Below are 25192 nucleotides of genomic sequence, written 5' to 3'. Positions count from 1 at the left end.
TCAAAAAGTGTTAAAAGGCACTCCATCAATCAATGCCAGCTGAATGAAGTCTGGTATTATAAATCTAAAAAAATTAAATTTTTTAAATTACACTGCATCTGGACTCGAAGTGAAAAAGGTCAGACAACTTCAAAGATGCCCGGTGAAAGGCAGCTATTCATTACAGAAAGATCTCTTGCTTATGTAGCTGACAGATGGATCTTTCACTTAAAGCCCCAGAATATAAGACATTAAAACCTTTCCTCCACTTCTGTCAGTGACTTGCTATGATGCTCTGAACAAGGTTATAACCTCCCCAGGTCCTACTTTCATTAGGACCGGAGTTCTCAGTACTGATGTAGTTTGTTGTTTTTTGTTTTAAAAAACAAAAAACTCCCTCCAGGTGATTTTAATGTGCAGGCAGCGACACTTAACTTACCACTAACTATATTCTAGGTGCTGCTCTCAGCACTTAGCATCTAGTCATTTAATCCCCAAATCTATCCTCTACAGAAGGTCTAGATATAAGTATCTCCATTCTACAAAGGTACAGAGAGGCTAGTGACAGGCCCAGGGTCACACAGCTCACAGGGGCTGAGCTGGGGTGCCCATCCAGCCAGTCTGGCTCCCGAGCGTGACCAGGCAATCCCTACCCTATGCCTCCTTTTTTGGATATAAGTGAGAGAGACTAGCTGTCAGGGGCCTCATGAGGTAGATGGACATGGACACACAAGGACGGACACACAGGGACACACACACACACACACACACACACACCTCCACTCCCAGAGCAGCATGCCATGCCTCAAACCTATCCTTAAAAAGAGAATTTACTTCTATTGAGAGACACCTACTCTCTATTCCCACAAGTTCTGCTAGACATCCAAATTGTCAGAGTTATTTCAAACTATAGTGCTGTCAATGTGTGTAACGTGGAGGCATCATGCAACAAAAATACATGCTAAAATGAGCACGCTCTTAAATTCATAAGCTCACTAGGGGAGAAACTGGGAGGTGGCCCATATTGCCAGTGGGTAAGATTATTTGGGGCAAAGACCTCTGTGTTATCTGGGCAATGCGTCCCTTATTCCTTACACTTACCAAAAAGGTAAGAATTATGTGAAAGAGGGACGCAAAAAATGAACTGCATGAAACCTGTTAAAAGGTGACGGGACGAGGTAAAGAATGGCCTGAGGACAGACTTTTTTCTCTGGGCAGTTTTACACAGTCCAATAGACGTAATAAGGTTTTAGCCTTGAGCATAAAGTTCTCCAGATAAATTAGGGTATGCCTGCAGTGGAGAGCTGAATCCAATCCACACAAGCCATGCAGCATCTCTCCTCCCATCGCTAAAGCAAATATAACACATGCATCACTGGGCTCTTATCTGAAATTTGTAAGGGAAACCATTCTCGGCCATACACATTTGGCTGCAGTAAGCCGTCTTAAAGGGGCCCGACACAGCGGCCTGTGAGAAAGATCACGTGGGAAGGAGCAATGGCTTTATTTTTTAATTCACTGCAATAGCCCCCAATAGCTCTAGATGATAAAAGTCAAGGATAAGTCATACCAGGAAACAAAAACTAAATATGTTAAGACTTTTTTTTTTTTTTTTTTAATGTTAACAAACCCAGTCTCAAAGCACAAGGGTGGGGCCATCCAAGGCAGGATTTTGTGACCTTTTAAGTGCCATGAACCACTTCAGCCATCTACACCCTTTAACCAGAATGTTTTGAATGATTTTGACATTGAAAATACGATTACAAGGAAGTTGGTTGGCTCAGTGGTGACTTTACACTTCAAGTCATAATACCAAGGTCGACGGTTTGATTCCCACATGGGCCAACGAGAAGCAATGGCTTGAGCTTGGACCTGAGCCTCCAGTGGGAGGCCAGTTTGCATCATGGTTAGAGCACAGTGCTCATAATAACAAGGTCGCAGATTCAATTCCCACATGGGCCAGTGAGCTGAGCCTTCCACAACTAGACTGAAAACAACTTGACTTGGAGCTGATGGGTCCTGGAAAAACACTGTTCCCCAGTATTCCCCAATTAAAAAAAAAAAATACGATTACAAGGAAAATCAGTTATAATGAAACGCAGATATCAAAATATTTAAAAAGCAAATCTGTGGTAATATTAATGTGTGCTTAAGGCATAAAATACAAGACACAGCTGCAGTTCTTACAGCTACTGTAGTTCTCTAAGCAGTGATGGGCACAAATGACAGTTTAAACTATCTCCAACAACCTGATTCAAAAATCTGTAATTTCTATGTGCCAAAGCCACAGGTGCTAATGATACACCTGGTTTGTGGCCCACTGTCATGATTGGAGGAAAGGCCACATTTTGGTTAGAGATTAGTGCAAGTAAGGATGTCAAACTTATTTCCACCCATCCCAGTTCACAGAAGTCCTGAAGTCCATCCAGTGACCCAGGGGTGAGGGACCCTGACCAGAGAATCAGGGTCAGACTCAGTGGAACAATTACTCAGAGTTGCCAAGAGCCATAATAGCTCACATGCTTCTAGAGAAACAGCAGCTCAGTTTTATCCCCCTCACAGAACCACTGAAATTCAGAAAACTAAACAGCAATTTACTGATTGGCAAACATTAGCAGGATTGGGTATGCCCCATATGCACCGCTCCTGGCAAGTCCCATTTTCAGAGTAGTCTGTGAAAGTTCTATTTATCAAGTAAGTCCATCACCGCCAAATGACAAACTCACCCACAATAACCAACCTGGCATGGAAGGAGAAAGGCCTGTGGCAATGTACAGTGTGGGACAATATATAAAAACAAGAAAGCCAGGCTGACTACTTGACACAAGTCTATTTTATATTGGTTTTGTTGCTTTCTTGGATGCTCTCCTTATGCTTTTTAAAAGCATTTAAGATCCAACAAGTATAGTCTTCCAGTAAACTGGATCTGGCTTCCTAGCAAGGGCAGGACCCAAGGCTTGGCCTTCCCCACCCCCACTGTCTCACAGAGTCAGGCCGTTCCCCAGTTGTGTGCCCTAAATCAGGGGATGCCTGTATAAAAATAAATATAATTCAGAGTCCAAAATACATGAACATACATTGGGCCATTGCCAATTTCTCATGGATCGTGGATAACTGAGACGGTTTTTGTTTTCATGGTTAGGACCTACGACAGCTGCAAGAGCATAAGACTTTTTCTGGGCTAATAAAATTACCTACGTCTGGCTCCCTGTTTCAGCTGTGGCAACAGCTACACTTCCCAGGAAGATGCAAGCCTTGTGTAGCTCTAGAAGAGCTGGGATAGTAGGTCTGAGCTAAACTGGAGGCATTCAAACCGACCCAAAAGCAAAACACACTTTGGCTACATTTTGAGTTACAGAGGAATTCCTACGCATGAAGATTACAAATGTCATTTATAGGAGTCCCAATGAAACTTTAATCAAACTCAAAGTTCAAGCTTTACACTTCAAGTCATGTGACACGCTATGTACGAACATCTGATTTTTTTTCTTCTCTAAAACCCAGTGAAATGTTCAATTAAAGCCCTTAGTAGCTCTGCAGTGAAACCTTTGATCATGGATTCTGTCACCACTTCTTTTAATACACAGAGACAGGATGAAACATAGCTCAGACCTAAGGAACAAAATCAGTACTGTGAAGTGGCACAGAAACCACACATGAACGTACGTATGCACACAGGTCACTTTTCTTCCAAGTTGCAGGGAGGGGAGCCGAGTTTCAGAAGCTACAGTCTCTAAACTGAGAAGGTTCTTCACACACATACATGTAGCACAGATACAAAGTTATTTCCTAAATAGAAGTGTGTGGTCCAAACAGTCCAATTAAAACCCAGCAGAAAACAGGAACACATGTTTCTTGAATGACTTTGAATCCAAGACAGTGGATGAGAAATTGTTCTCGATATAATGAAGATGTTGCACAGATGTACTGAGTTTTTATGGTCTCACTGAAACATCTTTCTCGTACAGGAAAATATGTGAGTCTGCAACAAAGCTGGATATAAAATAACTTTTTAAATATCTGGTCCTTGTTTTTATGCAGTCAAACTTCCCAAGCCAACTCCCTTATGCCTTCTCACAAACCTAATAAAGCCCATATTTCAATGTACTGAAAATTCACTGAAAACCACAAATCCATTCATCTTCAACTCAGAGTTATATTATGACTTCTGATAATTACCTCCTCTTAATAATACTGTAAATCTGTGTCAAAGAGAAAACTTTTACTCTACAAGTCCAACAAACCACCATGAAAATAAGAGCAAAGCACACATGTACCCAGTGGCAGGCTCTGCTAAGTTTGTCACTGGGAAGTATCTTGTTTAGTCCTCACAAAGAGGAGGTAGGAACCATAATTGTCCTGGTTGACAGATGAAGAAATTGATACTTGGAGAAACTCAGCAGCCTGCCCCAAGCACATCTTCACTCTGACCACAGCACTCCACTTCCTGTCTTGGAGGAAAGACACACTAGAACCCTTCTGTTCGCACACTAAGTCTTGGATCTCAAGGTTAAATGATGGCCGAGAACAGCCTCTATGGCACAAGCATGAGGCCTAAAGACAGCTTTATGACAAAGCTCCAACGTGATGGTGATAATTTGGTTCTATCTAAAATGGTATCATCATGTATTCTTAAACACTGATACTTATCCTTCTGAAAGAGAAACTGGATGCCACAATCCCAAATATCCAATTCCAAAACAACCAATCTTAGCTCTCTTTTTCTCTGCACTGTTTTCCTCAGATAAACAATCTGAAAACTACATTTTCCACCGCCACCACCATGAGGGTGGCTCACAAATCTGTTTCCCCCACTGTGTTACCTCTGCTGACATCAACACCAGCAGCACAAACTCAGTATGTCCAAAACTAAACTCATCTTCCTCTTCCTCTACCGTCAAAGCCTACTCACCAGCCTGCGTTCCAGGTTCCTACTGACAAGTATCACCCCTTTTCATCCACCAGACTCTGCCTCCTCACGGCTTCCTTGTCCGATCAAATTACGGAGTCTCAGCAGTTTGACCTCCGCTTCACGCCCTCCACCACCCTGGGGAGCACAGCACTACCCCACTGACCTACCCTCAAAGCCTGCAGCTCGACTTCTCTAACTTAAGGCCTAGTAGAGTGCGTAGGGCCTGGTAAGCCACCCCGGGGCTGGGCCCCATCCACAGCATGTCTCATTTGTAGGTCTGGGATGAGGCTGAGCCTTTATGGTTCTAACGAGTCCCAGCTGATGATGATGCTGTGCCTTAGGGACCATCCTCCTAAGAACCATGGCTTTAGACTCTCCTCCCTTCCTTTCCATCTCACTTCTTCCTGAATCTTTTCTTCACAGATCAGTTTAAGCCTTTTTAAAATCAGAGAAGTTAGGCTTCTGGTAACTGAATCTGGGCAATAAAAGCTACTCCTCACCAAGGATCGACTATGCTTCAGGGACATTATCTGTCACGTTGCAGTTAAAACCACCCACAAAATACATGGCATTGCCCCAAACTTATAGGGCAATTTTGTAAAAAATTGATACTTAGAAAGGGTAAACGATTTCTAAATTCCACAATGACAAAGTGGTTTTACATACTCATTAAAGGGGACCTCTCCTCAGAAAAAGTTTGTTACCAAAATATGACGGGAAAGGGAGAACTATGAAGAAAAACAAACAGCGTTTTCTTTTCAGGATGAGCAAAATGAGAGGTCTATGAGGAAACAAAACACAGTAATCTGTGCCACTATTTAGGGTTCCTTTCAGAACAGCATAAAACGTAGCCAAACCCACCCTCCCAAGATCAATTTAACAGCATAAAGAAAACTTCAGTAGACTCTGCTTTCATTCACCTGCCTATACTTAAATATGAGCTACCTGGTTTTGTAGATCATAGCCTTATCCATTCTAAAATAGTTATGCTCAGAACGAATAAAAATTAGATCTATGTTTACTCTGTATACACGTACTATACTTATTAACAAGGTCTTTACTTGAAAGAGCCTTCTCTGTCTTTATTATTGCCGACACATGTATGACTCAATCGACATGATCAGACATCCAGAAGAGTTTATACTTTCTCACGCTGTCATTTATAAACAAAAAAGACAGACTCATCCACGCCGGCCAATTATCGACTTCCACAATTAAAAAGAACTTCTCAAAAATGCCCTTGAATTTTAAAGTACTTTCTCTCATGTCACTCCATCTGATTCGCATAAAAAACCACGCGAGGATTTGCAGTGTGATCCCACTGTCCTCATCTCAGGCCACCCAGCTAATGCTCAGCTAACAGAAGAATCAGGGATTGAATCCGGATGAAGCCACCGAAGACAAGGACCGTGGTTTTGCCATTAAAAGTCTTGTCTTTAGCACCTACTATGTAAGAAAAAATATGTATCATAACACATACAAATAATAAACAATACCCAGTTTCCTGCCTTCAACAAAGTCAGGCTACTCACCAAAAATTAAAGCAGAGTTGCAGCGTTACAGGACCAGAGCAAGACAGAGTGACATAATGGCAAAGACTCTGGAGTCATGCAGACCAACCCATAGATTTAAAATCCCCAAATCCTAACCCCACTGTGAGCCTGAGACTGTAACTTCATTTCTAGGAACCTTAGGCTCCTATTTACAACAGATGATCTACCACAGAATAGCTGTGAAAATTAGAAATAACGCATGACAAGTAGCTAGGACTATGCCTAGCATCAAATGTGTATTACGTAATGGTCGTAACTGTCTCATTATTGTATCTGCTTATTTAAGCCCAAGTACAGATTTTTTTTTTATTTAAATTTTTTTTATTACATTAGTTTCAGGTGTACAAAACAACATAATGATTAGATATTTACATCCCTCACAAAGTGATAAGCCCCCCTGAAGGCTACTACCCCTGACATCGTATATAGCTGTTACAATGCCATTGACTATATTCCCTATGCTGTACTTTATATCCTGTGACCACATAAACACACCGGGGGTGCCAAAAAAATGTACACAAGTGGACACTTTGGTCAACGTTGCTCAAGCAGTAGTTCGCCGTAATCAGAAGTGTTTGGACGCCAATGGTAACCACTTTGAGCAGCTCTTGTGATTGCAGAAGTCAAACGTGACTTGTATTCATCTTCTGTTATCGGTATAAATTATTACAATTTTAATAGTTTTCCTTTCTTAAAATGTGTGTGTATATATACATACATACATATATATATATATATATATATATATATATATATATATATATATATATTTGGCACCCTCTGTATATACACATATATATTTACTTATAGTTCACGTTCAATATTATTCTACATCAGCATCAGGTGTACAGCGCAGTGGTCAGGCGCACCCACATAATCTATGAAGTGATCCCCTGATAAGTCCAGTGCCCATCTGGCACCCTACACGATCTTTATAACATTATTGATTACATTACCCATACTGTATTTCACATCCCCACGACTACCAGTTTGCCAAGTACAACTTTTAAAGCCCATAATAATGAAATGTCCATAGAATGGCCTTTTCCTTTTTTATTTAGGACTTTAAAATGAAAGGATTTCATTGCCAATTAAAATATGGGCCTGACTGAGGGAGCATGAAGGATGAATCACACTTCCGGCTTGAATTGTGCCAATGACCAAAATGGGAACGCAGACAGAGCCTGGGGGTGAGAGGATGTGAGTGGGGGGGGGGGGGAAGGAATGGAGGCAATAATTAGGAGGGACATGAATTCAGTTTGGATATCCCAAGTGAAAAGTACATATGAGTCATCCAAGTAGAAATGCCCAAAAAATTGAGATGAGGGTGAACTCAGAGACTTGAGGGCCATTACATGTGGGTGGTAGCTGAAGTCATGGAAGTACTGAGGTCCCCCCAAAATGCTGAGCAGACTAAAAGAAAACCACCAAGGATGAAAGCCCAGGGAACCAGGGACATTTAAGGGCAGACACAGCAGGATCTAGAAAGAAATGAAAGGAGGAAAAGAAAAGCAGTCAAGAATGTTGCAAAGGAACCCAGAGGAGAAAGTTGCAAATGAAGAGTGGACAGCAGTATCTAGTGCTACAGGAAAGTCATGTCAGGAGTCCTATCATGGGCCATTTGTGACCTTAACAAGAGCAGTTTCTGTGAAGTTGAGGCGATGAAATCCAGATGATAGGTCATCTGTAAGGTCCCTCCTAAACAGTAAATTATTTCAAAACAGAAGCTCCCCATTCCCCATCAAACCCATCAAATTCATAAAACCTCAAATAGCAAGGTTTTCTTTCATAGAAAGGGAATTGCAAAAGAGGCATAGTTAAAAATCACAAAAACTGTTTAAAATGATCTTTCCTTTTAAGCTCCTATCTACTTCCTGACGTTGGTCCCAGGGAAGGAGAAAAGAAAAATTGGCTAATTCTCTGCCATCCAAAAACTGGAGGAGGAAAAAAAAACGTGTAACTTACTAAATAAATTTCCTGTCCAATAAATCTCCAAGGGCAATACACTTAAATTGCTAGTTCAATGTTACTTTGAGAAATGTGTTACCACAGGACGAAAGGCTTTGGTTTAGATATGCAAATCTCTGCATACTTAGGTAAAATTCCATTTAAGCAGATTCCCACCTGGATTTCTAAATAAACCTAAGCTCTTGTTAAATTTAGTAAACTGTTCTTCAATGTCATTTTCCTCGTTCCTTGTATACTTAACAACCATAGAAAGTGTTGTCACAGGCAATTTTAAAGTTATAAAATGGTCCTGCGATGCAAATTATGGCACAGCAAGGGAATGTTTGGGTTGGCAGTATAAACTGGTTAAACTAGTTAGGCGAGTTCAAAAATAATTCTCCCCAAACATCTGCTCAGGCTGAGAAAGAGTTTTTGTTTTTAAGTCTACTCCACATACAAATATGTTTCAAGAAGTTACACACCATCGCCCTTGGAGGAGCTTTAAAAAGAAACAAACCTATACTGCAAAGGCTCCTTCCCTATGCTCGAGATTCTCGTTCAGCCCACCTGGGAGAGTCTCGGTATCCTAATTTTTAAAGCTTCATGGGCGATTCCGATCTGCACTGCCCTGACATGCTCTTGTTGAGAAGTTCTGCTTTTAAAAGGATCCCCCCAACATTTCGGGGTCATGAACAAGCTCATCGTCTTCACAGATGAGCAAGACACGGCAGGAAGGGTTGAGTGCAGAATATGAAAGCCTGCTAGCCAGCCGCCCCGCACAGACGGCAAGTACACCTGCACATCACATGGACGTTTCAAGAGTTCACAAAGGTTTGGAAGCAGATTTAACCTTGGTCCCCATCTCCTATGGAGGAGCATTTCCAACACCCCCAGAGAAGGGCTCAATGGCAGAGTCTTCAGCACCCCCAGTCAGCCATTCTGTCCAGGACCTCCGGGGGCTGCTGCTCCATCCACTGCCTCAACTGTGAGCAGCTGAGCCTCAGCAAGAGCCGTGCCCCAGCTGTGCTCACTTCAGATGGGACTGGCGACTCCAGTCGAGCCAATGCTCTCTCTCAAAGAAAACGGGACTATTTGAGTCCTACTACATGCTACACAGTGGAGGTAAGGAATGCAAATAAAAAGACAAAACAAAAATCGCAACCCATCAAGAGTCTCTGGCCTCACGAACCCCTTGAAGTAGGTCTTTTTGTTTCACAGTTTACATGTAGGATGACAGTACAGCAAAACCATAATACAGGAGCAGTTCAACAACTTTTCCTAAAGTTCCTAAAGCCACACAACTAGAAAACCCTCCTTGAAACCTGAGGGAAGGGAACAACACAACTCAGAATAAGTTGACAAGACAGCGTGCAGGATATACAGGAGACAGAACCTAAGACACTTGTAACTGGTGTGACCCTACAACACCAATCTAGGAAGAGTCATTGGATAAGGCAGGCTGTAAACATCACCTTGTTTGTCTCCTGGCTTGTGATTAAACTTCACAAAGTTTTTCACGGGGAATGGGGAACAAGAGAATGACAATGGTAAAGAACACACAGCCAGTCTGACATTATTAAAAATCTGCAAAGTTTTTATCACTTGTACCTCTATGTATGCAAACTGTAAAGCAAAATATTAAGGCATTTACTCAAATTAAATGCTTTCCATGGAAAAGTACTGTGCCAGACACTATAAAAAGAGCAAAATACCCTGAAGTGGGAACAATTAAGTAAAATCAGAAAAGGTTTGAAAGAATGTACTGAAGCATCCATACTATTAAAAGAGTTTTAACATAGTAATTTAGACACTTGAGTTCTTAAAAAAAATGATCCTTAAATTTGTTTCAATAAAAACCTGATTTATCTTTGAAGCCCTCAAATTTTTCAGAAAATAGCATATCTTGGAAAACTTGGTCTGTCTGAGTACAGATTCTCCCTCACCTCAGAGGTCTCACTTACCTCGCCTCACCCCAGACTCCACTTGCTTGCAACAGAGAGGGGTTGTGTCACTGGGGAGCACCAGGCAAGTTCCTCTGAACAAGCCAACCACAGAAAGCTGGAAGGCAAACTAGAAAAAAAGAAAACCTGTCAGTACACTCACACAGTGAGACAAGAAGCACCGAGTTTTCTAAAACCAGTTACAAGCTCCCTAAAAATCCCAACGAAGCCATGATGGAGAGGAAAGACATCAGCATACATGTACATACTCTCACCCCAGGGAAAAGCAGGGTGACCGGGAGGCAAACCTGAGAGAACTCATTTCTTCTGATACCTTCTGTTCAAGCTGCCCAGGGTCGTTTACCAAAAGCCCCTTATCTTGAGCAAGGTCCTACGTCCCATTTACCTCCTCCACTATCTCAGGTTTTCTCCAAGTGATGCTAATGGCTTTGCAGCCCAATACACAATGAAATGTTTCAAAGGTTTAAGATAAGAAGCCAAGAACCTCTCTAAAACCCTTAGGGTTCTGAAGTTCTCCTAGATACCTCATTCCCTATTTCCTGCCTCAGTCCTCACTGGTCCCAGCTCTCTCACCATTTCTGAACACATTGCCCAGTTTCACACTTTTGCTCTCCCTGTTCCCTCATCCTGAAACACCTCTCTCCCACTGTAGAAATTAGTCACCCTCCATGCACAGCTCCAGTATCACCTGTATGGGCCGCCCCACCCCCACAGCATCTCGCCTGTCCTTACTGTGCATGCAGAACACTTTGCTGGTACCTGTATTCTAGCATTGGCTTCCTTCTGCCTTGACCTTCCCTTCTACCAGTTTCTCAAGGGCTGGTCTCACCTGCCGTCTCCTACACCACCCTCCTGCTCTTATCAGAAGTAGAGGCAGATGCTCGGTGCGTGCTTATTGACTGAAGGATTCCAACAAGAGGTTTCCCATCACTGACTCAGTCTGTGTCCCTGGGAAACATTCTTTTCACTGCTACACCGATCCGAGAAAAATGTTCTTTTTCGAGGGTGCTATCTATGCTCAAACATACAGACAACCAGGCTCTTACCCAAGTCAATTCCTTGCTGCCAGCAACACTGCTGGACTTCACTGACAAAAAGGACAAAAACATGGATAGTCATGTTTGGGCCAACCAAATCCCCTCAGCAGGACAGCGGAGCACCGGTAGGTTTATGCACGCAAAGGCTGGGGGGAGGCCGTTTCTCCCTTTTAAGTCTGTTTACTGAGGAGCTCTAGAAAACAGGCTCCCCTTACCCACCAGGATTACTAAGACGAGAACAAAGTGCAGGAGCTTTTCTCTGGCAGGAAACCAGGTGATGCAGGGGACAGGTTCCGTCTTCCCCTCAATTCATAGACAGCTGAGTTCTCACTCACGCAGAATGCAGAGAAGAAAGTGACACGGACCAGGTGGTCACTTTGTGTCACCTCCTCAAAAAGACCTCATGTCATGTTCAGCAACCTCATGTCATGTTCAGCAACAAATGCTGCCCAGGCTTCTGAGCACCCCAGCTCCTTCCTTCACCAGCTTGCTGACCTCACTGGGTAGCATGTAAGCATTCACTGCAGGACAGCACCACCTGGTGAACAGTAGCTCAAATATCTGAGGCATCCTCCTAGTATCCGCTCACAAAAAGGACCACCTGCCACTTTACAGAGGACTTGGGCCTCTGGGGAGGGAATCCATCTCACAGCTGCTACAAGTACTACAGCCAAGCTCTTTTCATAAAGCACACCTCAGCAGAAAAGGCAGGCTTCTCATCTGTCCCAACCACAACCGACAGACAATATAAAACAGTCACCATCACAACCCGCAACATGCCGCTGTCAGGCAGAGCCTCTGCCCAGAGGACCCACATGTGTGCCCTGAAAAGCAGATCTGTAACAGGTTATGCACACACATACTTTCTCTTCTCCACCTACAGCAACCCATTGGTTACACTACTTCTGTAAGGGCAAGGGGGAAAGTCCTCTCTGAGTTGAAGACTCCAAAAGCACCACTATAAATTACAGAGTTCCCAAGGGGAGGTGGCTTCCTGAGAGAAGAAGGACTGTCCCTACAGCCTGTTTTTGTGGTGATGAGATCACAGAGTTTAGATTCTGTATTTGGTCCTACATGGGTTTTAAGGGCCATATCCAGTAATTACAGGAAGGAAAAAGGGAGGTCAACAGGACCAGAGAAACTCTGAGTGGTGTTTGAGAAGTTACTTATAACTACAGTTAGATCACTCACTGACCAGACTCAGAAGAGAAACTACACACCGAGTTTTCGGGTTTTTTTGTCCTTCAGAATGAATTGGTAATTAGCAAAAAGATGGAATTTTTTTTACTTTTTGGCATTCCTCTGTTCAAAGGCCTTTTCAATGCACAATCAAAAGCTTGGGCCCTAGAAAGTTTTGAAAAAGAAGCATTACGCCACAAAATATTCTCACGTAAAACGCAAAGGATGACAAAACATATTTGCCGAAGGAATTTTTATGGGACCTAAACACAGGAGTTTAGAGACTAGCAGAATAACCATCAATTGCCCATCACTAGCTTTTTATTTTCAGATCTAATTTCCAATTGGCTTTAAAAAAATAAACATTAAAATGCTTTTGAGAAGAATTATTCAGGTTTCCCTCAACAGAGGCTTCAAAGTTGTTTATCCAACAGAAGTTAAGAATTCACACACACACACAAAAAAAATTTCTCTCTCAAGTAGCCTCGTAAAAATTTAGCTTGGGCCTCCTCAGATGACAAAACAAAGACTGCTGTATGCATTCATGAACCGATGAGACCATGGATTTCATGAGACAGTCCATCTCCTGCGGGTATGCAGGGCTCTGCAGCACTGAGTAAGGCTCTACTAGAAAGCGAGGCCCAGAGGTTCTGAGGCAGCGTGCTGAGGCCACTCCGTCTCAATGGGCTGCATCTGAGAGTTCAGTTCGTGAGGAGGCTCCGGTCACCTTCCACTCTGACGACAGAGTGGAAAACAATACCACAGAAACCCTAAAGCAAATAAAAGCAAGCTCCAGTTTTCGCTTTGTTTCATTTTGAATGCTGGTGCTTATAGAAAGCAGGCTTGAACAAAGGAGGAAAATAGGGAGAAGGAGAACTCCCTACCTCCCTGTGGGGATCCAGCCTGCATCTGAGACCTGAGTGGCCAAAGGGCATTATTTAAAAATACCTATTTCTATCTCAAATCTTGCGGTTTCCTTGAGACAGGTGTTCTGTTACATCTACCGACTACACTGAGGTCATTTTTGATCCTCACCACCCCCCAGAATCTCCTAGAGGGCTTTAAAAATTCTGATGCCCCGAAGACTTAAAATCTCTGGGGACGAGGCCCAAATGTTGGTACTTTTTAAAGCTGACCAGCTGATTCAAATGCATAGGCAGGACTGCAGACCACTACCCCTGACCTATTCCCAGGGTCTCTTCTTTCATCTGGAGGTGGATATTTATGCCTGAAAGAGGGGTGGGAGGCAAAAGACAAATGGAAGGGAGGAGAGCTGGAGGAATTTGAAGTGAGGAACAACTTGTCGGTGATGATCACTGGGTGGGTGCAGGGTGTGGAGGCACCGTACCCTCCCCTGAGGGAAAAGACAGGCATGGGGACAGCCTGGGTCTTTCCTTCAATAAGCCCTGAATGGCTCCTGTCATCGAGTTGGCACGAGGTCACAATTCAAAGCTCATCTGTAAAGAACATTCCTATGTCAAATATTTACAATGTGAGAAGTGCTCTAATATGATGGCTTAAACACATGAAGAAACTACTCAACTGTATTTACCACTATGATTTCTCCAGGTTCTTCTAATAACAGTACTAACCATATTTTCTTGCTCAGTAAATCGGACAATGCACACACTCCCTATAGGATTTCTGCCTGGAGTTACAATGCCCAAAGAACAGAGCTTTCCTAGGCATAAAACCGGCTGGTTCATAGGAGGGCTGAACCCAAACTTGATTTCAATTAGCATCATGATGTTCTCAGATGTGATAGCGACTGGAAACGAAAGAGAAGCAGCAGACCTGGATGAAGGGTGAGGACTGCAAAAACACCATCTCCAGCTGAGGAGCTAATTCTGTTCTCACTTCCACTGTTCTTTAATTCTTAGAGTGACCTGCTCTCTGCCTGTTCTGTAATAATGACAAAAATCAGGCTTGGATGCCTCTTTCCAATTTCTGTCTCTCATGGGGGAGTTAAGTTAATCAGCTTTGCCTTATTCATCCTTTGTCATCTGTACCAGAATGACCCGGGCCATTCCTGGACACCAGTCACAACTAAATAAGAAGGGAATCGTAACATCTGGAGTAGAACCCAAGAGTCTGCATTTTAATCAACCACAGAGACACAACAGTTTGTGAACGAGTCACAAGCTCTCACGGATTCTGCCTTTGAAAGGGTTTATCAGACGTGCTGCTAAGTCTCTCCACAACCTCTGCCACTTCCTATCTGGGGTTTCATCACCGCACCCTCCTCCTTGGTCTCCCAATGTGTCTGGTCTCTCCAACGTATACTGCATGGCCACCCACTCAAGTACCACTTGGATCCCAGCACTGCTAGCTCCACGTTCCTGACCCAAGTCACTCTTCTCTGAACTCATACCCGATGCAAAACCTCTACTACATTTCAGCTGAGGGATTCAGGTCTGTTTGTTTTCTCTCCCAACTGAACGTTAAGCTCCTTGAAGGCAGGGCCCACATCATCCCGCTGGATCTTTCACAGGGCTCCGTACATCTCAGGTTTCAAGAACAGTGAGTGGCTGACTGACAAACCAGGTTTTCTTTCATTCACCTTCTTCTCATTTTCTCTGAGAAAATTTTCATTCTCTCTTTTCTATAACAAACCTGGCAAGGACGGGAAAGATTTAATAGTAGTGGGGGAGAGGAGAAAGACTGAAGTCATAAGCCAGCAACCTCAACTATCCAGTAAACAGATTGAAACCAAATTTATTTAGCCTTTCCAGCTGCCAAAATCGAGACTAAATTCACAGTTCAGAAGAGAACTTCCCAACCTCTCCCATCTCTATCCAACACCTCTTTCCCAGGCCCCAATCTGAGAACTATTTTACCCAAACTTTAGATACAGTGCTAACAGGAGGGAAATATTTGTTTTCCCAGGTCACCATAAATTAAGAGGGTGGAGAACAACTGCTAGATCAAGATACAATGACAGACCAGAGAAGCTACGTATGACTGACAGGAGACAACTTATAAATCCCAAACAGTAGGTTACAGGCTTTTAGAGTTTAAATAGCATTTCAATCCCCCAAAGTGTCCGAGAACACCAAAACAAAGCATTCCAAAGCACCATTAGTGGCTCTGAGATTACCCAGGGCACGAAGAAAACGTTATTACACTTTCAGTGGCCCTCCAGCCACTACATCTGGCGGAGAAGATGCCCATATGTCCAAACCAACCTCAGTCCCTAAGACCCAAGTTCTCAAAAAAAAAGGAATGGGCACTGCATCCAACTGCAATGTCGTCATGCAGGGTCTCTGATCCCGCTCCCCACATAAAAACGCAGGATATGGTGAGGCCAAAAAGGAACACCCACGGAGCCATAGATAGGGGAGTCATACCGCTATATTCTCGCTGGCGGCTGGGTTGGAGACGTAGGAAGCAGGAGCCACATGATCCGCAACCTCCCGTCAGCTTTTCTACCAACCAACCCCACTTGCTAACTGCAATCCACGCTTGCTAGCTCAGCCACGGCAGTTATATCAGTGGCTAATGGCTAACTGGTTACAGCTGATGGCCAACTAGTCACAGCTGATGGCCATCTACTACCCGAGCCGGAGCCAGCACCTTTCCACGTGAGGCCGAGAGCCTGGAAACTGCTCTCTGGGGCTCTGTCCCCACAAATGTACTGTCTCTCTGTGGTCTCCAATAGCCCTGAACACAGGGACAGACTTTCAAAGGCAGGCAAACAACCCTCAGCATTGCCATTCTGACAAGGAACCTCTATCTAGCTACTCTCAACTCGCCACAGACTCATCGCTTCCCATCGACCTTTTCTTGTGGTATTTGTGAGTAAAGTTCCTCATCAGATTAGAAACTTCCCTGAGCAGAAGCACTGCATCTTTGTATGGACACCATGCCCCCATCTCCACATGTCGCAGCTAATGCCTGGAGACCCTCTGCCAGTTCAATCTGTCTGGAAGCCCTACAGCCAGATGACTGTAAGAAGGGAGGCGATTAAATGAGTGTTTTAAAACAGCCCACGCATTTCTATAACCTTTAAAGGTACTGGTTTTCTTACTTTCTTATAGAGTAAAAAAAAAAAAAAAAAGGGAGAACTAGGTTTAAATGTTAGATTCGGTAATCAATGGGGCAAGCTTCGGTTTATCTTGGAATCTAATCTGTAAGGGACATAGAGCCAAGGAATAAATCCTGCACCATTGTGTGTGGCTATGTGAACCACAAAGGTTAGGGTGAGTTTTTCCTTGATCTAAAGCAACCTAATTTCAAATAGCTTCAATCATTCATCTATTCAGGACAGATATTGGGTCGCTTCATATTCATGTCTGGTAAGTAACAGCATTCAAAAGTATTGATTTGCTTCAGGTTTAGTAAAGACAGTACCTTAATGAATTTAACTTGTAGTTCTATAATATAAGGTTATGATTTACACTTGGTCCAAGGAATTTTTTTTATCTAAACTGAGTTAAAAACTCAATTTACTTCCAGATTCCCAAAAGTAATTCTCAGTCTTGTTTTAAACTCATTTCTGAGCATGCGAGTTACACTCTAAGATGCATTTGTTTATAAACAGGCTACAATGACCCAACCAGGGTACTGAAAATCTCTCTCGTTAGGTCTAGGCTGCCCAGGGCTCCCAGGCCGAGCCTGCTGTTTTCAGCTTCTACAACCCTTCCTTCCCCACAGCTGAAGCCTCTTGACCCTCGCCCCCATCTTCCCCTCCCCAGCTCAATCCGGCGGAAATTTCTAGACTAGAGATTTAAACAGCTCGGGCTAAGTTGCTCTTGCTGCTTAACAAGCTCTGACCTTGCGTGTAATAACTCAGCTTCTTTCTCCTGCATTCCACAAGCCTCACTCACCCGCTAACCCAGTCATGATAAGCGAGCCCAAGCCCCTCTCTTGATCATCTGCAAGTCCCTTGGGGGCGGAGGTGCTGCCTTGTCTTGGACATCCCCCACTGCAGGTCTACCCTGAACCCACATGGCCCCAGCGGGTCAGGGCACATGGGTACCCATGCCAGGCGACTCTGATGCCCTGGGCCACCCCTCCCTCTCATCTCCCAGGCCACTAGCACTGAAGACCTCTGTGCTTTCCCCCTGGCACGCTGGACTTCTTCCCAGCTGCAAACGCCAGGTCTGCTGCCTTCACCACATGTCCCCCACCCCTGGGCGGGGGAGTTCCAGGCCCAAATTGGGCCTCACTAGGAAATGACTCAGATCACAAATAAGTCACAAGATTTGGATCCTACCCTATCGAAAATTAAAACCCCAGCAACAAAACATCAACCAAGCAAGAGAAAATAGGATATATCTTCCCCCTGAGAAACCCTCCTGTTGACAGGTTACGCTGAAGCCACAGCACCGTCTCAATGGTTCTAAGGTGAAACCGGGTGAGTATCAGAGAAATGACTACAACTGTGTCTTCCCTGGATGGAAGGAAATCAGAGGGCTTTTTATAAACCACTTCAAAGTTAAACCTATGGCTACTGGAATTACAAATATGAAAGTAACCCAAAATTCTTCTCTCCTTGGAAATTAAGTCGCCTTCTAAAACTCCTATTTAAAACAGCTAAATGTATATGTACATTTTTTATCAATATCCTTAAAAAAAATCAGACAATATTAAAAACCCTAGCTGGCTAAACTGTCTTTCACTTCAAAATAACATGAACACCAGCAAACTTCATTTTCTGGTCAAAGCTTATTTTTTGCAATACCTATCATTTTCTACAGAATTCTAACATTTTCTGCTTTCTACCACTATTTTGTAGACATAATTTTCCCCCTTGGCTTTATATCTTTGTTTTTTGATCTTGTTAACAATCCTGAAAATTCCAACCTTGCAATTTTTTCAGTCCTGGGAAGGAATAACACACAGTCATTTAAAAACCAAAAGCAGTGTCAACACTTCCTCAACGACACAGCTGTTGTGAGTGACCAATGAATAAAAGTTTGTTTTTTTTTTCTTTCTTTTCTTTTTTTTTTTTTTTCAGAAAGTGATGACTTTTCTCCAAACTAATTCTCAAAGTTACTGGACACACGGTCAAAAACAGTAAGGCGTTAGTAAAGCAAGAAGTGCTACCTATGACAAAAGCACAGTGAATATACATGAACAAGAGCAGCTGCCCAATGACTCGTGACAGAAGAGGACCCACTCTGTATGTCACGAAGTACATGGCACATGAGTTCCATATTACAAACCTAAAAAACAACAAAAAAATAGGTATATGATCCAGCAATCCTACTTTGGGGTATTTCTCCAAAAGAATTGAAATCAGGATCCCAAAAGACATTTGCACTGCCATGTTCAGTACAGCATTAGTCATAGCAGCCAAGATGTAGAAGCAACCTAAATGTCCATTGACAGATAAATGGATAAAGAAAGTGTGGTATATGCGTACAATGGAATATTATTCAGCCTTCAAGAAAGGAGGAAATTCTGTCACATGCTACACCATGGACAAATCTTGAGGACCTTATGTTAAGTGAAACAAGCCAGTCACAGAAGGTCAAATACTGGATGATTCCAACTCAGATGAGGTATCTAAAGTAGTCAAACTTACAGAAGCAGAAAGTAAAATGGTGATTGCCAGGGGCTGAGGGAAGGGGGAAATGGGGACATGTTCAATGGGTATAAAGTTTCAGTGACGCAAGAAGAAAAAGGCTAGACATTTGCTTACAGTTAATAATACTGCACTGTACACTTAAAATCTTGTTAAGAGGCTAGATCTCATGATATATATATATATATATATATATATATATATATATATATATTCACAATTTTTTAAAAGGAGGGGAAAAAAAGGAGGAAACAGGCTCAGGAATTCAGATTATGCTGGCTCCACAGTTCCCATCCGTTCTACTGCTTCATACTCTTTACATACAAGAGAATTATAAACGATTTAGATTAGCAAATAATTAAAGGCTAGAGTTCAGGGTAGGAGGAACGGAGAGGGGACAGGGAACCAAAGAAGGCTGAAGTAGTTGAGGATACATCAAAATGGAGGGCCGCCGAGGCCAATCCCGGGAGGCAAGTTGAACCTGTAGAGACCGCAACAAGCCTGGCACCTGAGTACAGAATAAACCAAGAAGGCATGCGAGGAAATAGCTTTCAAAGGCTGCAGTGGTAGTCTCGTATAGAATTAACTCCACACTTCCAATCATGAACTAAAAACCCTGACAGCTGAAAACTGAAGCAAACCCAAGGAGCTAGCTGGTCAGAGTACCCTAAACCATTTATAACCTAGCCCTCAGAGTCTGAGTGCTTTTCGAATCCTAGAAAAGGCCTTGCTATGACGATAAATAAGTAATATAAAAAGTTAAAAGGCACAGCCCTCCATCAGGGCCAGTCTAAGTTAAAACGATCAGAAATAAGACCAGGTAAACTGTATAACATTCTAAAGAAAAAAAATAAAAACATGGCATTAATGTCCCACTTAGTCAACATCCCTGAAAAATTAGGTGTGCTAAATAAATGAATATTTTAGATCATGAAACTGTTCCCTTTAAGTATAAAACCTGTGTTAATAGGGGATACGGAGTGGTATTGGATGGGTATTAGGGAATTACCCTTATTTTATTGTGTGCTAACGGCATGGAGGTGGGATGGGAATCTTTCCTTATCAGTTAGAGATGCACACTGAACTCTTTACAAGTGAAAATACAATGCAGGAGTAGTCAAAGAAGATTGGCAAAATGTTAGTATTTGTGAAGCTGGTTGATCTGCACATAGCTGTTCATTATATGCCTCACGACTTGTATGTTTTTGACGATCTCTGTAATGACTTTTAAAAGCCCCAGGTTACCTATTACAGTCAAACTGTCTCTAACATTTACTACCCAGATGCCAGCCACCTTATTAGGTAGCTGGAATACACAGATCGCTCTACCTGGAATGTCCTTTTGCTCTACCTGGACAACGCCTATTTATTCCCCACCCCCCACTTTCCGTCCAATTCTCTCCAAAGCAGAGGTCTCAACTTCCCTGTGCTTCCACTATATCCCATTCATCTCTGTTATGTACCCCTTATTACATGGTTTTGTATTTGCATATGAAACCATCTGCCCTCATAGTCTGTGAGTAAGAAGGAGACCCTAATTTGTTTATCATCATATGCCTAAGGGCCAGTACATAGCATGCACCAGATAAATATTTCTGGCATTTAACAAGACCTAGCCCTGAGTCATCAGCAAAAACCCAGTGATGCAAGGGATCTTGCCAACGGATCTTAGAAAGGTCTATCAGACTGCACAGCATGTGTTCTCCCCAAGCTGACGTCCTTACACAGCCAAACATACCGACTCCTCCAGCCTGCCTCCACTTCTCATTTCCAGATTGGCATTTCTTGTGGCTAGAACCCCTAAACACACATCAGTGTTCACAGTTCAAATGGCCTCCAGTTAAAAGAAAAGAGACCCCGGGCACACACTAAGGAAAAAGGTGCATATAACACAACACACATGAACTCACTGTTCTGGACTGCGCAGAGGACTTTTCTGCTTAGTTCCAAAACTGCAACTGTGCTCAGGAAAACAAGACTGCCAGGGATGTATAATTGTACCTGTGCAATACCTACATCTCCTGCCTGAGGAATAGACCGCTAAGAGCACCAGCTGAGAAACGGGGTACTCTGGCCACTCCCCTGTCAAGCGGTGTCAACCCAAGGGATTCACATCACCTCCCCTCCATTCGCCTTCACGTCTTCAATGATCCAAGTAGGACTACCTCCCAAGGCTGGTGTAAGCAAATAAAAATAACATATATCCAGGGTTTTCAAACCTATTTTTAAGTAGCAGAACTTTTTTCCTGTACAGTTTCAAAATGATGAAAAAGATACTGATTGCTCTATTAATTTCTCTAGGAAAATTTTTCAGCTCTCTTCCGTTTTCAATTTTTTAAATGGGAGTTTACAACTCCCCTCTCCAGTCCTCCTCAAACTTTGACTCATGGCCTGTATCACACACGCCAGCCTTTAATTATCACCACTCTGTACTGCTTATCCTTCTCTTGCGTGTAGACAATACGGTAAAGTAGAAAAAACAAGAACTCTGAAGTCACAGTCATTTGGATTATTGTGCTGGCTTGTCAATTTCCTTCATATACTTTATTTTTTTAACTTTAGAGCAATCTTTTAAATGTGTGTGAGAGACATTAAATTTGAAAAAATCATTTATCTTAAGTTCAGCAATTCCTTCAGTTTTAATTTTCAGCTGTATGCTGTTCAAGTTCCATAAAATTAAATTTACTATTTTATTTTAAATGTCTGCAGTAGATTGCTGAATGGTAAAATTGCTTTTCTGTGTTTAGGGGAAAAAAAAATTGTACCAGAAGCATAGATTACTTTTGTCATTGGGAAAATAACTTTTAAAAAGAAAAGCCTTAATAATTTTCATTTGCATGAGAAAAAAGGTCCAAACCTTGCCTTCCAACTTCAAACATGGATTTAAAAAGGAAGGGGGCAAAAAAGGAGGAACCAGGCTCAGGAATTCAGATTATGCTGGCTGACATCTTCCAAAGTATGGGCAAAGGGTCAAATATTAGATGAATGTGGTGATTACTATATCATTCAATATGTAAATTACCTATTTTAAGTTAAACATTCTCCTAACATTCTCATTTCTAGTATTATCTGAAAGATGATCAGATCTTTCAGTTTAGGGTCCTGTGCTAATGAGTAAGAATTTGAGTCTCATTTCTTAGCCTCTTCTCATTCCAGACTCCAGGCATCTCACAAAGTACAACAGATGGTCCAAAAACACATCTGTGCTAGCAAACCATTTCAAATACTCTGGTATCCATAGCCCAGAAGCTGTGTATATGAGTGATAACACATTATTACATTTTAACGTAACAAGCCCTGTTTTTCCAACAGATGATGGAAATATAAAAGTAGAGGCACTACAGTGTTTAGAAAAAGACAATTAGATGGGAGGGCAGAAAAAAGGAGGCACTGGCTATAGTACACACAGATGTGTGTATCCAAGAGGGTTATGTCTATACGACTCGACAGATGTGTGTGTCCAAAGGGCTTGGGCTGTACCATGAAACAGATGTATGACCTTGCTCTAGTCTCATAAATTTGTTGGCCCTGACCCTTCATATGCAACGTCAGCCAACTGGATTAGATGTGTTTAAGCCCTTCCAATTCTAAAATTCAGTCTAAATCCACATATTCTTAATTGATTGACTCTGAATTACAAGAAAGAAGGCACGTAAATTCCTGAACACAGTGGGTAGCATTCAGTAAGCATGTCATAAGTGCTGGCAGCTGTTATTACAATAAGAAGGTTCAGGTTCGTTATGTGTTATATACAGCATATATTTGCATGTCTTTGGTGGGATTTTTCTAAAGGAAAACAAACAAAAAAAACACACTTTAAAGTCCTATTTCAATCAGCATTGTTAAATCAAAGGAGCCCAAAATGAAACAATAAATTACGAAGCCCTACATGAAAGGACATAAGCTTCTCAAAATCGACTAGCTTTGTTTTGTTTTAAATTAGACTTTCAGTGAACCCTTGGCAGCAGGAGGGAAGAAATCATGAGTGCTGTAAAGACTCGCTCGCTCAGCACACATTTACTGAAAATTGCTATATGAAAGTGGCAGCTGGGGACACAAAGATCAGCAAGACCCTGCCTCTGGATCCAAACAATGGCAAGTCATGAGTGACTCAGGGGTACACACTGTGGAGGGGCCTGGATAAGTAAAAGGTTATTCTGAAACCTCCAGAGCAAAGGTCTCAAACTATTGAGCCACAGATTCTCTGCCTGGCCCATTGGCTTTGTTTTTGTTTGTCATCAAGTTAGGTTGCCAACACTTAAAATCGACAGTTCCAGCTTCTCCTGGAAATTTGCAAGTGCCAGCAGCATTAAGCCTGCATTCCTGCTCAGCAACAACCTGCTTGAGTAGCACCTAGCTAAGTAGCACCTCCATCTCCACTGTTCCTTTAATTAACCCCGACAGTAGGGCTGAGGATAGGTTGCCATTTACCATCAGCTCACTCCCTCGCTGGCTCTTAGGGTTAGGGTTAGGGGTTAGGGTTAGGATCGGATCCCTTTTTCTTTGCCCACTTCTCCTGCGCACAACCAAGGAGCTGCTGAATTGCTCATGCTCTTGGAGCAGAGACCATTGAGGTGGAATTTCCACTCTGCTACATGCTAGCCATGGTTATCTTAGGCAAGTAGTTCATCTCTTAGTTTCTCATCTGCAAAACTGGGGTATTAATAGTATTTAACTCACTGGGCAGATGTGAGAGGAAACGTGTTGTTACCTGCACAGTGCTTAGATCTGTGTCTGATACATAGCAACTGCTTTATAAATATTAGGTGTTACCACTTTCTGGTCCCTGAAGGTATATGTGTTTCAAACTTCTGTCCTAGAACTTTAATATTCTAAAGTAATCTACTAAAGTATTTTAGGATCACAAAGAACATGGCATATGGTGAGAGCTGTTCAGATACAACGTAAGAATCACTTGATCCACCAGACACAAAGGACACATATGATTTCACCTGTATGAGGTACCTAAAAGAGGCAAAGTCACAAAACAGAACGTAGGACAGAGGTTAGAGAGGCAGAGGAAGAGGAGAATGGGGAGTTATTGTATGATGGCTGGAGAGTCTCTCCTGGGAGTGATGAAAAGGTCTGGAAATGGATGGCAGTGATGATTGTACAACAATTTGAATGTACTTAATGCCACTGAACTAAACACTTAAAAATGGTTAAGATGGAAATTCTGTTATGTATATTTTATTTTACTTTATTAATGTTTGCATGCATGCCTATTGTTTTTCGTTTTTTAATTAAATGTATTGGGGTGACATTGGTTAATAACATTATATAAGTTTCAGGTGTACATCTTTATAATATGACATCTGTATTGTTATGTATATTTTAGCACAATTTTTTTTAAATGAAGTACTAGATCCAGTATAATTTGGTCTGCTGCCACGTGCTAGAATTAAGTTGTTAATGATGGCAAAAACCTCAACTGCACTCTAAGTTCATGTTCCCAAAAGCCAAATACATACTGCATTTCCCGTAATAGTTTAGGAAGAACAGTATTAACTATTTTAACAGCTGTGCAGCACAACAGTGGGCTTTCTTCTTAATCTGGACACCTCATGGGAATGCATCTGTAGCAAATATAGTACCAAGCTGGTGGGACAGACTTTTCATACCTGCTTATAGCAGTCGGGCTGATCTTCCTTCATTATAAAAGGCTCCACATAGACACCTCATTCTCTCTTTTCCCTCACAAATATACCAAACGGGAGGCTTCCTGCCAAGCACTATGTAACTGGCTGCCTTTGAATTGTGGGATGCTGGGCAACAGTGACAAGAGGTTTTGATCTCCACACCTGTTCAAAATGGCATTCAAAACACACATACACACTGAGTCCTGCCCGGCTGTAAATCAATACCCACAAGAGAATGTCCCAAACCATTTCAATTAGGGTCTTATTTTTAAATTTCTACATACTGTCGCTTTCTTTGGTATCTTTCCTTCATTAAAAAAAAAGTATATACAATATAAGCAAATGTAAAACTATTTTGAAAATCGCATTTAACCTGAGAAGTGCACACACACACACACACACACACACACACACACACCCCACACGGTATATCCAGTATGTATTTCCAGTCTTCCA

At 42.3% G+C, this 25192-nt stretch overlaps 1 protein-coding gene across 5 annotated transcripts in view; it reads right to left on the bottom strand.

The window, feature by feature from the left end:
* The window catches only part of TANC1 (tetratricopeptide repeat, ankyrin repeat and coiled-coil containing 1), a 218548-nt gene that overhangs the window by 155672 nt on the left and 37684 nt on the right, over window positions 1-25192 (bottom strand). For 3 of the 5 annotated variants that reach the window (XM_019727214.3, XM_088794245.1, XM_019727215.3), the window contains one exon: window positions 10353-10461. The exons of the other annotated variants lie outside the window; for them this stretch is intronic. The gene's annotated coding sequence lies outside the window, so the exon portion shown is untranslated. The remainder of the gene's footprint in view (window positions 1-10352; window positions 10462-25192) is intronic. 5 annotated transcript variants of the gene reach the window in all.

Source organism: Rhinolophus sinicus, chromosome 17 (assembly GCF_057876585.1).
Source record: "Rhinolophus sinicus isolate RSI-liver-muscle chromosome 17, RSI-T2T, whole genome shotgun sequence".
Taxonomy (NCBI): domain Eukaryota; kingdom Metazoa; phylum Chordata; class Mammalia; order Chiroptera; family Rhinolophidae; genus Rhinolophus; species Rhinolophus sinicus.
Note: the sequence above shows the minus strand (reverse complement) of the source record. Positions and strands in the feature narration are given on the sequence as shown.